Below are 18,917 nucleotides of genomic sequence, written 5' to 3'. Positions count from 1 at the left end.
TAAAAAAATACAACCTGGATGTTTGGTCTTAAATCAACAATGATTTAGGAGCTTCATCTCCATAGAATACAAAAAAGAAAATATTTCTTAATGATCAACTACTAATTCTGATACACCAAGTGAGGGTTTAATCTTTAATCCAAAGGTTTTCAGTCTAGTATGTTCAATTCTCAAGTTTCTCATCTATTAAATGATGAAATGACTGCTATATAGTCAACAAGCATTACAATTCTATATTTAACATTTCTCCTTTACTTTACCGCTGTGCAGCAGTAGGGCATTTGCCTTGCACACAGCCGACCCGGGTTCAATTCCTCCGCTCCTCTCTGAGAGCCTGGCAAGCCACTGAGAGTATCTCGCCTGCACGGCAGAGCCTGGCAAGCTACCCGCAAGCTACCCGTGACGTATTTGATGTGCCAAAAACAGTAACAAGTCTCACAATGGAGATGTTACTGGACCCGCTTGAGCAAATCGATGAACAACGGGAGAACAGTGCTACAGTGCTACTTTAACACAATTTAAACTACTGTGATCCTTACGTACTGTGCTATCTACAAAAGTAAGTTAGTAAGATATCTATATGACATTATACATTTTAGAAAGCACATTCTCTATTTGGGACAAGTTCTGGATTACTAATGGGGAAAAAAAAATTGAAAGGCCTCATCAACACCAGCATTGGTAGTCTTTCCTCTGTATCCCCATTTTTTAATGTATGCAAATCTACTGCTCAATATTTAGCATTTGAAATTTAGTGTCCAAAAAAATACAAAAATTTCAATAGAATATATACACAGCCAATATAATTAGCATACAAATAAATGGGTAATCCTTTCCAAATACATGCAAAATGATAAACAGAGAAACAACACACTGTTGATGAGTACAGGCTCACACCAAGTTCAATGGCTACCATATATTATCATTTAATTTCATTCTATTTTAATTACCAAGTTAATATACTACAGATATAAGTATATAATGGACATCTAATGCTTTTTTAAAATGATACTATCGCCACCAGGGACAACATTTTTTAAATGAGTGGTAAAGCTTTGCACAGTAGCAGTGTCGTAGTCAATGAGGTTTATCCAAGGCACGATTATGGCTAATTAAAAACTTTTCCCAATACCCTATTGTGACGACTTGAGAGAAAAATGAGTAGCAAAAAATTTCAAAAGAATTGGCAAATATTATACAATAGGAGGGGGAAAAAAGGAACACTGTAAAGTAAAACTGACGCTGCAGTATGGAGCTGCACCAGGGGTCAAGAGCACTGTGTCTATTATTCAGCTGAAACACAGAATTTGCCTTCAGCTATCATTTTAATGTTAAATCAAGAACTGTCAATCAGCACTATTTGTTTGGAATCCCTCATCAGAACCCATTGCTTCAGCCTGAACATTCAAAGGAAAGAATGCAGAGAGTGTATCTGCAACCACTTAACCTTCATCAGCAACATTCATGCATGCTCATTAACATTTTTTCATCCCACTCTTGAGCATGACACAGCTCATACCGGAATAATAACTTGCTGATAATTGTTCAAGACAACAGCTGGGCAGGCACAGTGCAGAGGTGAACACTCTCATAGATTATGGGGTACAGGAATGCATTACAATTAGTATGTAGAGTCATATGCTCATCTTCAATCGTTTTCAAAAAAATAAAAAGTTAAGGAAGTATATTAGCAAAAATAGCAGTCTCCAATAACTTTAACTCTGTGTGGCCCACTGCCCAATTCTCTGAGCACTTCTATTTTGTTTTTGTTTTATTAATAAGGGTCTTTCCTGCTGAAACTTAAGGACCTAGTACTGGTATTTGGAGGGCACCAGGCTAACACATAGCAATGCTCAGGGACACATGATTAGTCTTAAATAGAACAATGGCAACCATTGTCACGTATTCTTTATCACAACATGAACTAAAACAGTAATTTTGATGTAGCATAATCAGATACAAACCAAACTTGTCTTTCAATTTAAAGACTACCAAGAGGAAGGGGATCATTTCACGTCTTTCTAATAATCATTCTGTATTAACCTCAAAATATAATTATCAGAGAAAAAAAGTCACTGAGTACTAATGGTTTAAAAAATGTTAATTCAGGGGCTAGAGATACAGAACAGGCATTAAGTTACTTGCCTTGCATGGTACCAACATTCAATTCTTGGCACCACATATGGTCCCTGAGCGTTGCCAGGAGTGATCCCTGAGAAAAGAGCCAGGAGCAGGCACTAAGCATTCTTTTTTTTTTTTTTTTAATTTTTTTTTTCCCTTTATTTTATTTTATTTTTTTTAAAGTTGTAGATTTACAATTTTTTGTGCTTTGGTTTCAATTATACAATGATCAGATACCCATCCCTCCACCAGTGCCCATTTTCCACCACCATGGATAATATCCCTCCCACCCCCATCCCCCCATCCCCCCGTCTCTGTGGCAGGGCAATCCCCTGTGTTCTCTCTCTCCTTTTGGGTGTTGTGGTCTGCAAAAGAGGCATTGAGTGGCAAACATGTTCAGTCCATAGTCTACTTTCGACATGCATCTCATTCTTGGGTATGACCCAAAACTCCAAAACTTAAATAAATGAATAAATTAAATTAAATAAAGAAACCTGAAATGACATTGATAAGAAGACATGGATATGGCAATATTTAGTCTAATGTCCACTCAAAATAGCTTTAACAGCTACTCTGTCATAGAGCAATACAAACCAAGTTAATGATAATAGTTGTTGCATAGGAAGTAAACGTGAGTCAAGTATCATACTGGACATTCAACAAACATAGTCTCATTAATATCATAACTATTAGCCCTCTAATCCAGATAAGAAAAATAAAGTTGATATGAAAAAGACTGAAAATTCATCCAGAGTAAAAAGATTAGAAGCAAAATTCCAACCAGGAGGTTTGATTCTAAAACTAAATCTTTTCATTGCTTATTCTACATTAGAATCTTCCTTCCTATTATTTCATTCCAACCTTCTGGCTATACAATTACTTGATTCTAGAATTAGTCTATTGCTGTAAGGTCTTGATTCCAAGATACAGGATATAACTACATTTTTTTTTCCTATTTGTTTCATGCCCCAGATCCATCTCATAAAATATCTATCTTGAAATTTTAACTAGTTTCTTCCTTTTGGTGCTCCCATACCTTTATTCTCCCATCACCTGGCTTAGATTTCCTGATCAAATTTCCCAGGACAGTTCCTGCTACAGTTTCTTTGTCCATCTTGTTTATTTGACGTTCAGTCACAGATATCTGGGAGGGAACCACCAAAATTAAGTAAACACAATGGTTTGTTTTCCAAACCACGTAACTTATACTGGGATTCACTTTAACTTAATACAACAACAACAATAACAAAAAAAAAAAAAACAATAAGATAGCCCCAAGTTAAACCATAAGCCCAGTCTGCGCCCTGGTCCATCAAGAACTGTGTTACTGAAACAGTCATGCCCAGTAATGAAAGCGGCCTGAAGCTGTTTTGCACTACTACAACGGCCCAGCTGACGAGCTCTGACAGAAACCACATGGCCCATGATGACTGAAACATTTACTCTTTGGTCTTTCACAGAAAAGCTTTGCCAACATTGACATAACCTATAGTAAAAATCCAAAATAGTATCCCAAGTCAACTGGGTAAAAAGAAATTCCATTTATTATCAGTCTAAAACCTATAGATGCAAGCTTAGTTCATCCTATAACTTTTATCCTCCCATACTCTGCAATTCTTTCCAAGGTGTTAGTTTGCAAGTTGCTAGGTATTACCTAAAACTAGCCCCAAACATAGAAGGCAGAGACCACCCCTCACCAATCACTTAATCACTTAACTTCCCGTTAGTCGTCCATTTGCTCGAGCAGGCGCCAGTAACGTCTCCATTTGTCCCTGTCGCGTGCTAGTGTAGCCCAATGGCATCTGTTCGCTCCGGGAACATGAAGGGCCTCAAACCGATCGTTCATGATCTTGACAAAGAAGTCTGACCATCTGGTAGGTGGGCGGTCACGCGGTCTTTTGACATCCCATGGAATGCAGTAGGTAACAGCTCTAGTCCAACGGTCGTCTTTAAATCTCATTACGTGACCAGCCCATCTGATTTTTGACACCTTGGCAAATGAGACAGCGTCCCTGATTCTTGATCGTCGACGGATGTCGGAACTCCGGATTCTTTCTCTCATTTGAGTGAAACGTGATATTCCAAGCATAGCTCTTTCTATTCTTCTTTGGGAGACCCAAATAGCATTCTTATCCTGTTTGCGCAGGGTCCAGGTCTCAGAGGCATATGTTAATGCAGGAAGAACAGTGGAATCAAAGAGATGTGCCCGGAGCCGGAGGTTCTTCGTCCTCTTAGCTATTTCTTCGACGTTCTTGAAGGTGTTCCAAGCCGCTCTCTTCCTCCTGCGCAGCTCGGGTGCCAGGTCATTTGTCATGTTGACTTCTCAACCTAGGTACACATAGCTGTTGCATTCGGAGATGGTCGTTCTGTTGAGAGCGAATGGAGTTCAGGAACGAGGCTGTTTCTCATAAACATTGTCTTCGTAAGATTCAGCTGTAGTCCTACCTTTCCACACTCACGGTCAAAGTCGGCCAGCATTTGTGCTGCTTGGCTGATGTTTGGTGTTATTAAAACAATGTCATCAGCAAAGCGGAGGTGGTGTAATTGCCGACCATCTATCTTCACTCCCATTCCTTCCCATTCCAGTCGTCGCATGATGTTCTCGAGGGTGGCACTGAAGAGTTTCGGTGAAATGGTATCACCCTGCCGAACCCCTCTCATGACATGGATGATCACTTCTTTGTAGAATGGTGAGATCCTGGTAGTGAATCCACAATACAGCACGGAGGATCTTGATGTATTGGCCTTGAATGCCCTGATTGGCTAGGGCTTCAATGACCGCTTCTGTCTCAACAGAATCAAAGGCCTTCTTAGCCACCCCTCACCAAAAAAAGGTAAAGGGAAAGGTAAAGGCCCTCCCGTTGATCGTCGATTTGCTCGAGCGGGCCCAGTAACGTCTCCATTGGAGACTTTGTTGTTACTGTGTTTGGCATATCGAATACTCTCGGTAGCTTGCTGGGCTCTCCGAGAGGGGCAGAGGAATCGAACTCGGGTCGGCCATGTTAGCCGCTTGTAAGGCGAATGCCCTACCCCCTGTGCTATCGAATATGCCAAACACAGTAACAACAAGTCTCACAATTTGTTGTGAGATGTTACTGGTGTCCGCTCACCAAAAAAAAAAAAAAAAAAAAAAGAGGAAGACTTCTTCATATGGTGGTGAGGCAGTTTTGACGAGAAAGGCTAGCTTACTTGAAAGGTGCAAGACAAGTGATTTTCTGCATCATTTTCTTCCCCACCGTGACTAAAGCTTAAAAGTTTACACAACTTTAGCTATATTCAGAGATGTAAGCAACCCCAAGCATCTCAACAAGTTACTATCTGGGTTTGACCAAGTACACTATGTACCCCACGTACCACTAGAGGTCATTCCTGGGCAGTTAGGAATTTACAATCGAGATAATCTGGTGTGGCTCCAAACAAAAGATATAGTATAACACATTTCTCAAGATAATATCCTTTGACAACCTCTGGGAAGACACATGACAAGGAAGGAAGTGGACAATGCAATTCTAAGGAGGCAGGTGTGAAGGTTGCCTAGGTCCAGTTAGCAGAAAAAAAAAAAAGATGGATATATTTTCTTCTTTGTTTTACTCAACACAATGTCCACCAACACCTAAATCTGGCTCCTTGTGAGAGACGTGTATGTTAGTGTGTGTATTGCAGTCCCTCGAATGTAGATTCAGGACTCATTATTCATGCCTCAGGGTAGTAAAGTTTAGAGATTGGGATAGCACTAAATAACTAGTGAAACATCTCCACTCAAGAGTTATCTACAAGAACACTCAGCTGATTAATACTTGGCTAAAGCACAGCTTATGTTTGCTTCTATTCAGAATGTTTCAAAGTTTGTGATAGAAATTTAGCACATTTAGCATGTCACAAATTAACAATTTTGCATAAGGAAAAAAGTAACTAAATATCTGAATTTTGCATATAAAAGACCTCCATAAGTACTCTTTCATATTTTCTAGTGTCACTGCTCCATCTATGTCCCCATCCCCATAGAAACTGAAGAATACTCAATTGCAATGACAACTACCAGCCTACAAATTTCTCCAAACACAGACAACAAGCACATCTGTACACTTCCTTCAATGTTGGCTCCTCTCTCTGTTTATTCATTCATCCACCCTAAAAATAATTGTAAACCAGTGCTATCGATGAAAAACATCACAACTAATTCGGGTGGGAATTATAAAGCGATCTATCCTAACTTGCAAGTCAGACATTTCACATAAGATAACAATATTACAAGAAATGAAACACATGTGGAACATACAAGGTAAAACTACTTCTTTCCATTACTCAAGTTTAAATCAACTCCTAGACTTTATATGTCTATCGGTTGTAATATTATCACCAAATGTAATATTCTAGGGTCAATTAGGATGCAAAAGCCATTGAACGGTAACAATGTATAGAAATAACTTCTATCACATACATAGTGCTAATAAAATTGATGATACATTTCAATTTTGAAAGAATAAATCAAAATACAATGCCTACAACGAATTCAAGCAGATATACAAATTTTAGATAGCTTTTTACCCGTATATTTCCTGTAATAATTACTTTATAAAGAATAAACTAAAGTAATTTAGCTACGTGATGTTTCCATTATAACACATATAAATGTTTTACTATTAATAGTTTAATATTTTATATAATAAATATAATAAAGTAATAACAATATTTAAGACACAATTTAGTATTTGTTACAATAAAGTATTTTTATTTCATAAGCAAATATATCATGCTTTAGTTATAATTTAGAAAAATCCCATAAACACAATTATCTTTTATGTGAGTTTGCAAGCTTCTCAGTCATAATCTTAAGCCACTACTCTCATGATAAGTTTGCTATAATTATTTCTACCCTTAGTTTTCTCTATTAAATCTTTTACTATCTTCCATAAGAATAGGAATTAATATGCTTCGTTTCCTTCATTGTGTCCAATTAAGTCTGCATAAAGGGACAGTTTTCAGTAAAGCTTTGTTTTTTTTTAAAGTTTAAACAACTATCAAAAAAATTAAAAAAGGAAAGTATTAGCAAGAATGTAGGAAATTGCACCCCTTGTTTATTGTAGCAGTAGGAAAATAAAATTATTAGTATGTAGAAAAGAGTTTGGAAGTTCAAGAAAAAGCTAAACATAGATTATTTCATTTCATTTCATAATAGAACTTTACCATATCTATGCAGATACCTAAAAGAATTTAAAACTGGCCTTGAACTGCATGTATTCATAGAAGTGCAAGTGATAACACAAAAGATAAAAAAGCCTAAATGTGTATCAACATACAAACAGATAAATATGTTTGTGTACCTCCACAATATGATATAAATCGACATGTGTAAAATATTTACATAGATGTGCTTATATAGATGCATGTGTACATATTCACATATGTAAACACAAAGTAATATACTCTGCTATTAAAGTACACATCACTATATGGGTGATCCTAAAAATATTAGATTATGAGAAAGACACAAAATACGAAAGGTCACATATTAGAAATTTCCATTTACAACCAACATCAATGTAGACAGAACTAGGGTTGGCCACGTGCAAGTCAAAGGCCCTCTCCGCTGTGCTGTCAATCAATTCCTCAGCCAGCAAGCTACCCAGAGTACCCTGGCCACATAGCAAAGCCTGGCAAGCTCCCCGTGGCATATTTGATATGTCAAAAACAGTAATAACACGTATCACAATGGAGATGCTACTGGTGCTCGCTCGAGCAAATCTATGAACAACAGAACAACAGTGCTACAGTGCTATCAATAGAGATAGATAAACTGACAGAGAAATCAGATGGCATCAGCCATGGACTAGGAGAAAGAAAGGAAGGATATGCTCAAGAAGTGTCCTGCTTTATTCTGAACTGGGAAAATGTTCTGGAACTTGATGAGGTCGGTGATTGCAGAACAACCTAAATGTACTAAATGTCACTGAATTATTCTCTTTAAAATGACTTATTTTAGGGGCTAGAGCAATAGCACAGCAGGTAGGGCATTTGCCTTGCACACTGCCAACCCGGGTTCAATTCCCAGCATCCCATATGGTCCCCTGAGCACCGCCAGGGGTAATTCCTGAGTGCAGAGCCAGGAGTAACCTCTGTGCATCGCCAGGTGTGACCCCCCCCCAAAAGCCATAAAATGACTTATTTTATATGACGTAAATTTCACTTAAACAAACAACAACATCAAAAAAAATCTAACAATTTTCAGAGAGACAGAACTATAAAATGTTATGATACACTGAGAACAGCACTCTGGGCATTAAAACAGTATCTACTCCACAAGAACACAGAATTTACCTAAAATCTTTAGTCCTTACTCTTTTAGATTTCTGCTGCTAAAACAAAAACAAAAAAAAAGTGAACATTTTAGCATTTCAATTCTAAAACTATCCTGCTCTCAAACACCATCATTATTCTTTGAATTTTTAACCTAATTTACAAAAGAGCCTGTTATTCACTCAGAGCTAAAGTCATTAGTGGCAGAGTTAATTGGAATTTAGATCATTTAAATATTTCTACTCTCCTTCCAAAATTCCTATTTGCTTAAAATGAAAAAAAGAGTTTTGTTTGAGTAGTCTGAAATTATGATAGCTCTGCTTTGAATAAATGGCTAAGTATTCACCAAACATTAATTCAGCACCCACTGGGTGTCAGGCATTCATCCAGAACCTGGGACACATCTATAAATGATACAATGACCTCTTCCCTAAAGCAGGTTAATATCCAAGGGGGGCAGAGAAGGGAAAAGAAAATGTAGCAAATAAGTAACAAATACTTTGTCAGAAGGTTACAAATGAGAGTTAAGAAAGCAAAAAGATTGTAGGAGAGATTGCAGTGACCGGTAGAGGGATAATGAAAAATATGGCACTATTACATGAGACAAATATGATGGCCTTGTGGATACAGTGACAGGTGAGTCCACACAAAAAGGTGTTCAAAGCTTAATAAAGCAAATAATTGGAATAGGAATGTCCCAGGTGAGAAAGAGCCTAAGGCATGAGTAGCACTGTAGCACTGTCCTACAGTTGTTCATTGATTTGCTGGAGCAGGCCCAGTAACAGGTCCATTGTGAGACTTGTTACTGTGTTTGGCATATCGAATACATCTGGGGAAAGGCCCAGGAGCTTCCCAGGCTTTGCCGTCAGGGCAAGATACTCTCAGTAGCTTGCCGGGCTCTCCAAAAAGGGCAGAGGAATCGAACCTGGGCCGGCAGAGTTGGCCGAGTGCAAGGCAAATGCCCTACCACTGTGCTATTGTACCTGGCACAGTTGAACTATGGCATAGAGGCCTTACTAACGTGGCTACAGAAGAAATAAAATTAAACAGCAACGCATTAGGAGAAATGACAGCAAAATCATTAGCATTCATCCTATGCAGGGGAAGGGCTCAGCCATGTGAAGACAGGAAATGGTGCTGGAAAGTGATGCCAGAGGCAGAATCCAAACAAGTTCCCCAGTGCTGTACCTAGGAAAGCGATATGGTCAACAAAGCAGTAGCAGTTTCCCTGGAGAGCAGTTTTAAGAAAGAATGGGAGCCAGAAAGATAGTGCAGCGGATCGGGTGCTTACCTTTCATGCAATGACTTTGGCTCTATCTCTGAAACCACCTTTCCCTGCCAGGAGCAATCCATGAGTGTACAACAGGGGTGCATGAGGACTACAGATTAAAATGTGTAAACTGTTGAAGACACAGCACGAAGCAATACAATGCTTGATGAAATCCAGGAGGAAAAACAGACCATAGTTTACTAGAATAAACTGTATAGAACAGAAAACCAACAAGATCATGACTAGAACTTTAAGTTGGGGCTACGGCAGAAGGCTTTGGAGGCCAGATATCCTTTTTAATACCCTACAATATATACCTGTAAGGGATCTGACAACGGTGACATTTCTAAGAAAGACAAATCTGCATTACTCTCTTTATAAAGAATACAAGAAAAAGTATGAAAAGTCATTTTTGAAAAGGGAAGAAAGGGAACAATGAGAAAGTTGAGGCCTAAGGCGCTTGCCTTGTACATGGTTGACCCAGGTTCAATCCCCAGCCCTGCATAAGGCTCTGGGTACCACCAAGAGTGACTCCTGAGCACAGAGCCAGGAGTAAGCTCTGAGAGTAGCAGGTGTGAGCCCCCAAAACAAAAATAAATAAAATGAAAACGGAGGATAAAAGTTTGACTAAATGCCTATCAAAAATTTAAAAGCTTCTAAAATATTGATTGAAAGTTTAAAACCTTCTAAAACCTTTTAGGTTTATCCAAAGATTAAAGGGTAATGGGTCATAAGGTAGCTCAAGAGATGCCCCCATGATTTACATGGAAGAGACGCAAATTCATTCCCCCAAGTACTGCTGGAAACAACCCCCAGGTACTGAGTCTGGAGGAGCCCCCTCAATACTCCCTCCACCCCCCAACCCTCTATAAGCATCAAAACTAGCTTAGAAGCAAGGAAGGATACAAGAAAGGGAGGATGGACCGGACTATACATGTCATTTTGCTATAAAGGTAGTTTCAGGTAGTAAGGAACCCAAAGTCAGGTACCAGGAAACAACAAATACTTGACTTTCAACGCCTTTCAACAATGGGATCTTGGAATCAGAGGACTGACTTCACTCAGCATCAGACATGTCACATTAAATTGGGATGGAAACCTACATTTTATGACATAAGGTCATTCAAAGACATTCCTGGGGCTGAGCAGGCACTCTATCACTCTGTACATACATCAGTTTTTTAGTTTTATTCTATTCCAATTTCTTATTTTTTTATTCCAACAATTGCTCTCACCTTCTTATAATCCTGAGGTACTCAAAAATAATGAGAAATATGATTTACTGAGGTTGCAGATTACTTAGTCAAGAGTATGTTCATACAAATAGTTTTTTGATAAAGTGCATCTCAGAGATTCAGACATGGGTATGGGATCATCTTGTCAGTTACCGTCTCTGCACTCAACATTCTTACTGAGTTAAAAACATGGGCACAAACAAAACAGTGATGAGGCAATGTCAGATTATCTGCTTTATGTAATACTCTTAATATGGGTGTGAATATGCATTGCTGGCTATATACACATTACAAAGAATTCTTTGAAAAAGGTATTAATGGTACACTGAAGTTGATGCAGACTAGTGTTTCCAGTATTCATATATAACCGCCAAAAAATGATCAATTAAAATAGGTCCCATTCACTTTTATACAAGTTGACAAGATTTTCAATGAAACTAAACAATAGCCTGGAAAGAGTAAAAACAAAATCACAAAAGCTCTAAATACCTTTTAAAACAAATACAATTATTCCTTTCAGTATTTCAACTCCTCTGGATTGACTCTTATGCTATGGGAGCGGATAACCAAACTTTCCCACTGTGACCTGTGAAACCCTGAAAACTAATTGTTTTTTTAATTGAAAAAGAAGATTAGAAAATGAAAAAGAGCCCTGCTTTAGGAATAACACTTCTAATATGAAGGCAACGTGATGACAGAAGAATGGCAAATGACGAAGTCAACACATCAAAATAAATTGCTTACTTTGTGTGAAACACAGTTGCATTAAACCTTGTAATAAAAGTGATTTTCCTAGGTGATGAATTTTTTCCAATTAAAATAAACATTATATATTGTGCTTTAAATTATCAAGTGAAATGTGCAATTATAAAACAACATATTTTCCAGGTTGTAATAAAATTATATATTCATATTCAATTGTGGATAGTTATGAGGCTAATATTTGGATTCAAAACAATCCCTCTTGAACCTGCAGAAAAACCTAGGTATGTGGGACCCGTGACTAAGATCTCCAAGCTAGTTTGGAACAGGACTGGGCCTCCTCCCCACAGCTCCCCAGTTTTTCAGTAGCTTGGCAGTCACACCCAAACTGCCCCCCGTGCCATGTAATCTCATCAATGGCCAAGATCCAGAGACTCTGAAATAAAGTTCCTGAAAGAGAGCAACATAGAACAACCTGATCCTGTGCCAGGCTATCTTCACCCAAACAACTCGAAGAGGAGCAGGTTGAGTTTCCCTCCCCACCCAAGCAGAACCAGACAGCTGAAAACCTCCAGAACCCAACTGCACGGCCTTGCTCAAGGCCGCTCTCCACAGGCTCGGACAAGTCTCACCTATGAGAGAATCTGCAGAAAAACCCAGGTATGTGGGATCCATGAATGAAATCTCCAAGCTAACTCGGAATGGGACTGGGCCTCCTCCCCCTAGCTCCCCAGTTTTCCAGTAGCTTGGCAGTCATACCCACAAACTGCCTTGGCTGTCAGGTAATCTCATCAATGGTCATGATCCAGAGACTCTGAAATAAAGCTCCCAGAAGAGAGGGACACAGAACGTCCTGGACTACACGCCACAAATGCAGCCATGTGACCTCTTACACTTCAGCCCACTGATGTACCAAAAGTAGCACACATTTGTTTGGGTTTAACATACATGCTTGTAATCTCTTATACAAGGACTTAATGGCTCCAGGAATCTTCACACACTTTTTCTTATGGTGATGGGAAGGTGCACGGTTGGTAGGATTGGTGTATGAATAGTATCTGTAATGAACTATTGTGAACAACTTTATAAAAAATAAAATAAAAAAGATAATTCCTCTTCCCAAACTTCCCATCAACCAAACATTATTTAGATGAAAGTTTACTGTTACATATAAAATAGGAGTAGCAATCTATTTTAAAATATAACTAAACCTTATGTGAGGAAAGTAAGCTATTAATATGCAAAAAATACAGTTATCTCAAAAATGCTTTTAAAATACAAAATGTTTTTTTTCTTAATTAGAACCAATCTCCTTCACCCTCATCTTTAATATATTTACTAATAAGAATCAAGAGTCAATTATTTTTACATACTTCTTTTCTTCTCACGTATGTTTTCTTGGGTGGAGATTTCTGATTTAAAAAGATGTACACATACACACACATAAAATTAAATATTTTCCCAGAAAAAATATAATATATAGTATACATTACAAACTGTATCAGATACTTGAAATGCATTAAATAAAAAGACTAGGAGATTATCCTGGATTATCCAGGCGGGCCCATTAATCAAACTTTTCAAATAACCTTTCCTAGTTTAGGTTAGTGTGATTATCTAAGAAAGATGTAATCAAGAAACAGAGGTAAGAGACTTGGGATGCTAAGTTAGAGAAGGACCAGAGGCAGAGGAAAGGCCTCTAGACACTGGAAAAGGATGGGGTCAGAAAGATAATACAGCCAACAAGGTGTTTGCCTTGCTCGAGATCAACCCAGGTTTGATCCACAACACCCTAGATGGTTGCCCAATCCCTTGAGCACAGAGCCACGGGTAAACTCTGAATACCACCAAGTGTGGCCCAAAGTAAAACCTGGAAAAGGGAACAAATTCTTCTTTAGAGTTTCCAGAACATCATGCTGAAAATACATTAATCTTAGACCACGGAGGCCCGTGTTGAACATCTAGTGTATAGAAATGAGGGACCGTAAATGTGCGGTAATTAAGCTACTGAATTTGCGGGGGGGGGGGGGGGGGGGGGGGGGGGTTCTGATTTTTTTTTTAATGGCAGCAACTGAAAGTGAATACAAAATCCCATCTATGAGCATAATGACTTCTACATTTGCTACATCTATTCGAAAACTGCTGAAAAAGCTAAGAAAGTAGATGAGAAGCTAGAGTCCTGAATGTAATGTTAAATTTACCAAAGAGACCACCAACCTCTAAACTACTTGCTTAACTTTTAAGTGGGTATTGTTCTCGGCAAGAAATTTGCTTACAGATTAATCAGAAATACTAATTTACAAATATTAATAGGAAAATCCAAATATCTTTCATTTTGAAATTTGGACAAGTCCCAAATAGTACCAAAATGAACACTGCCCGTTGTTATATTGGCTTTATAGTAAGAAGGGATACTTAAATGGTAGGTGTAGTGTGGTGACAAACATGAAGTATGCAGCAGACTCCTATTACATACACAGTTCTTCAAAAAACATTTTCTCAATAAAAACTAAGAGTACAGCCCCACTGCCTATCAATGGACAACCAACTAGGGAAACAAAAATACCAGTATTTAGGGTCCAACACATAGTACAGGTGTTAAAGTGCTTGCCCTGGGACATCCCAGCACCCAACCTCCAAAGACATCTCCAATTAAGCTATAAATTAAAAAACATCTCATTTATTTCCTTGATTTGTCACCAGTCTAGCCTAAATCATATGAAGTTCTTAATGTGTAAAAATAGTAGAATTTCAATCATCATCTTTGATTCACCTAAATTACTTAGCTTATATCAAAAAGCAAGAGAAAAATATCATCACTTCTCTGAAAAAAAGATAACTCCTTTAAACCCCCCTAGGACTCTATAAAACTAAGAAAATTGACAGCCATCGCTCTTCCTATAAGCACTGGGGAGAATACAAGCCTTAGGCTGTACGTGGCACTCTTATTTGCCTATGCACTAAAGGTTCCCTATGCCTTAATGCATTCAGTTCTATAATTATATTAACTTGTTCATACCAAACTCAGTAATCTTTCAGGCCGTAAAGATTTCAGGTCAAAGATAATAAAGAATGATTAGTAGGAAACAATATTATATAGATAGATAGATGATATAGATATAGACATAGCTAGCAGGATCCCTCTCAAGATGAGTCCAAAGCTCTTAGACTGGAACATGACTGGAAAAACTAACTTAGTCTCTTTTCTTCAAATTTCACATGATAACACAGAACACTGGGTCCCCGTTGGACTCATGACTTTAAAACGGGAAAACTCACAAGAAGTGACGATGACAGTCACTACAGAATCAGCTGGTGTTTGTTACATGCACTAATATTTTCAGGAATTCAATATCATCAAAGTCGCAGGCAAAATGGCAAGGTGATGAACCCAACTGATAAAAGGGGGGATATGGGATGGGGGGAGCAGTGAGATAGAATAGCACCACAACACAAAGGTGGGCATAAGAGACTTTGACTTATAGCACCAATAACCACAGACATAGGAAAAGCCAAAGCAGAGAAAATCGCCGGATGAGTAAGGGATCCTGCCTAAAGATTAACTGGGTGGTTCTAACAACACACCTCTGAAATCTGCTATAATCTGGGCATCTGAATGGGTCAGATTTAATATGTCTTCTGTTCTCTACTGACGGTCCTGAGCTTTCTGTGAGAAGGACGATTAGGAACTCTCAACTCTCTTCTCAGGCTGCTAACAGCTATAAGGAAGATTCTGGAATTTCACTGCTGTTGGTCAACTGGTTTGTCTCCCAGACAGACCTTCTTTCAGTAATTCAGGCCCTTCCCTCCACCCTTGACCAGTTCATTGAGTTATTTGTTTGTATTACAATGTGAACACATCGTGTAATTTCATCTTGTCATTATATGCCGTTGGCTTCAGTCTTGAAGGGAAGCCAATCTCTGTAAAAGAGGCCGAAAGCACTCTTGAGCTTAACCTTTATATTACAACGCATTCCTCTCTTCAAGAATTCAATAAAGTCTTCAATAGTTAAGTCACACACGCAAAGAGGAAAGAAACAAGATATATAGAAAATGCATTCTTATTTCTACTACTATTTTCTAGAGTAAATGACACAAACCAGTGTTAGAGAAGGCTTCATAAAGAGGGTATTAATATAGGCCAGTTAACATAGCAAGCTCGTGATTTATAAAGCTTCATTTGTGAGTGGGGCCAGGCTGGTGGGACCTCATTTACCCTGAAACTATTGTGGAAGATTCAGAAATAAACAGAATGTTCCAAACAGAAGTGGGCCTGTATTCTTAAAATTTAAGTTCAGCTCACACTGCCTCAACAACTACAATAAGCTGGGCACTGCAAAAGATGCCTTAAAACATCCATTATATAATCCTCACAATACCCTCGTGAGGTGGACATTATCTCCCCTAGTTTAGAGAAAAATAGCCCCGAGCTGTAAGAGCTGGGGCTGCACCCTTGGAAGGGGGACGCCACAGTCTCTCAACTTCTCCTGCATACTCCACAGCATGGCGTTAGTATTTACAGCTCAAATACTTACAGAAGTGAACAGTGGTACCAAATGATAAAAGAAGGACTTAATACAAAGCGGCAAGTTTTTAAAGCCTTTAATATAAATTGTGGGATGCGGACTGAACTGCTGTGGGGCAGTGGTAAGGTGGCAAGAGATGAGAGGAAAATTTTTTTTGAATCAAAGAAGAACACTTTAAATAAAACATAATAGGATTTCTTTTAATCAGAGCAGCAGCGTGGCTTAGCAGAAGGAGCGATGGCTTTACACTCGGATCTATATTCCATTCACAATGGCAGCTCCTTTGGGCTGAACTTTACTTAAAAGAGTAACTTTTTCTTACACACATAATACATCTAACATTTGCCTTGGTGCCATGACAGAATCACTGGGGGTAACAAATACAATATAACTGCCCCTAGAAGACACATTATTAATACTGTTGTCTTTATTACTGAATTAAGAAATGAGATTCCTGATTTTGCAGATGGGATCATCTTTGGTTAACAAACCCATTCTAGTCATCTGTTAAAGTGGAGGACCTGATGTTGAAACCACCACAGAAAATTTATCCTACGTTGGATGGAATCTCTCGTTGTAAATAAGTCTGGGGTCCCCTGAATGAAATGACAGCACCAGACAAAAAGAGTGTGAGTGCTAACAGAGCGCAGTCAAGGCCAGAGCAAGTCAAGGCCAGAGCGAGGTCCTGTGGCCTTCAGCTTACTCCTACCACTGTGCAAATCCAAAAAGCTACAGCCGGGCTTATCGCCTTGTTTGGTTCTAGGCACCCCCTCAGGATAATTTTCAAATGCAAAAATTAAAATACATAGGATCTCAGAGAAGGCAATTTGTACTCAGATGCAGCAATCAGAATGCATTAAAATCCTCTCTGTGAAGTATGTGCACAGGTGTGTGGCAGCCACAGAGATATAGGGCCCGAGCTCCTATGACCAACAAACCTCCCACTAGGCCAGAAGCAGCACATTTAGCCGAGAAGGTCCCAGCACTACCCCCTTTCGAGACACTCTTGACTTCTGAGCCCAGGCCTTGCTCTTCTCCAGCACCGGACCTGTCCAATGACTGAGCACAATTTCCAATGACTGAGAAGCGGGACTAAGATCTGATCCCTTGAACTCACCTGCGACTATTCTCACAGACTTGCTCTGCTCCAGAAATTCTTACCAGCTGGGATCGGTAAGGATTCGTTCTCCCAAGTTCTTGTTTTTTTTTTCCCCCTATGCAGCATCAGTCCCCTGTCTCCTAAAAGATGAAAATCTCTGTTCCCAAAAAAAGTGGGGAAGAGGAGGGAGAAGCAGCAGATGTGAAGTAACAAAGGCCAGATCAGATAATTAAGGTACAAAGGTAGTATTAAGAAAAAATAGAGCCAAATATGCCAACCACAGAGACAACAACAATGAAATCAAGAGACCCAAACTTGAACAACTGAACTAAAGGGGGGGGGGGGGGCGATGAGAGGGAGGAAACCTGAGAACAAAGGTGGAGGGAAGGTGACACAGGTGGCGAGATTGGAGCTGCAACATAGTATGTCAAAAACACACCTACATGGCCGCCGCCTCAGAGCTTAGTAGAAAGCCAGGTATGAGCCAGTGGCGATGGGGCAACTGCAGTCTTATGGGAAGGGGGGTGGTACCGGCTCCTCCTTCACGCCCTACTGAGTTCACGAGTTGCTTCCCATAAGTGGCTCTCCGGCACGGCCATGGCTCCAGAGGCAAAAGGACTTAGTCCAGAGCCTGGCAGCTTGTGGCAGAAAAGTGAATGGACCATGCACTAAACTACAGCACCATGCCTCCCGGGGAGGGAAAGGGTGTTGCTCCCTTCTACCCCCTCCCCCCCCCCGCCCCCCCGGCAGCAAGGTGGCTGCCGCCTCAGATCATATTGGAAAGTCAGGTATGAGCCGGCAGTGACAGGGCAACTGCAGTCTCATGGGAAGGAGCCAGTACCAGCTCATTCTTCACGCCCTACCGAGGTCACGAGTTGCCCACCATGAGCGGCTCTCTGGCACAGCCATAACACCAGACGCACAGAAACCAATCTCATAATTATCTGGCTCTTTGCAGAAATCTAAAATCATTATATGATTCTCATAACCAAATATAGAAACAAAGTATTTCACAATGCCTTTTTAGCAATTCTGATTTGGGGGGGGAGGAATTTTGAACAATAATGGTGCATCTTCTGTCAAAATAACAAATGTAATCAACATAGAGAAGAGTTAAGTAGAAATCATCTGCCTCACAGGCATTGGGAGAGGTGTGGGAGGGTTATTGGGGTTCTTGGTGGTGAAAAATGAGTACTGGTGAAGGAAAGCTGTTTGATCATTGTATGACTGAGACTTAAATCTGAAAGCTTTGTAACTTTTCTCACAGTTATTTAATAGATAAATATAAGAAGAAAAAAATAAAATTATGAAAAAAAGGGTGGAGTTCATGCCCAATTCAATCAGCTAATCAGTGGCTGAATAAATAGCAGTACTCCTACATTAAAAAAAAAAAACTCACCTACAGATAACTTTGTAAACTATGGTGCTTTAATTTTGGGGGGGAAAAAATTTCTTGTATTCCATTTGCTTGCTGGAGGACTGAAACAAAAAATGCTCTCCATTCATGTATCAAATAATATCTAGCTAGAGATTCAATGATGACCAAGATTTTGAATAAAGACTTACTAAGATAATTTGGTATGTCTGAAATATGCGACATGATATGGTAGCATAATATGAACCCTCCTGATAGAAATGGTGTCTGCTTCCTAGGTACAATAAAAGGC

The 18,917-nt window shown here is 39.2% G+C and overlaps 1 protein-coding gene and 1 non-coding gene across 5 annotated transcripts in view; one reads left to right on the top strand and one right to left on the bottom strand.

Annotated features, from left to right (window-relative positions):
- The window catches only part of DIAPH3 (diaphanous related formin 3), a 553,005-nt gene that overhangs the window by 307,739 nt on the left and 226,349 nt on the right, over nt 1-18,917 (bottom strand). The gene's annotated exons all lie outside the window — the stretch shown is intronic.
- On the top strand, nt 1,052-1,193 carry LOC130019582 (U4 spliceosomal RNA). Its single transcript, XR_008791872.1, has one exon. It is a non-coding gene; the product is annotated as a U4 spliceosomal RNA (small nuclear RNA).

The sequence above is a fragment of the Sorex fumeus genome, unplaced genomic scaffold, assembly GCF_029834395.1.
Source record: "Sorex fumeus unplaced genomic scaffold, SorFum_2.1 ptg000008l, whole genome shotgun sequence".
In the NCBI taxonomy this organism is placed as follows: domain Eukaryota; kingdom Metazoa; phylum Chordata; class Mammalia; order Eulipotyphla; family Soricidae; genus Sorex; species Sorex fumeus.
This window is presented reverse-complemented; position numbering and strand designations above follow the sequence as displayed.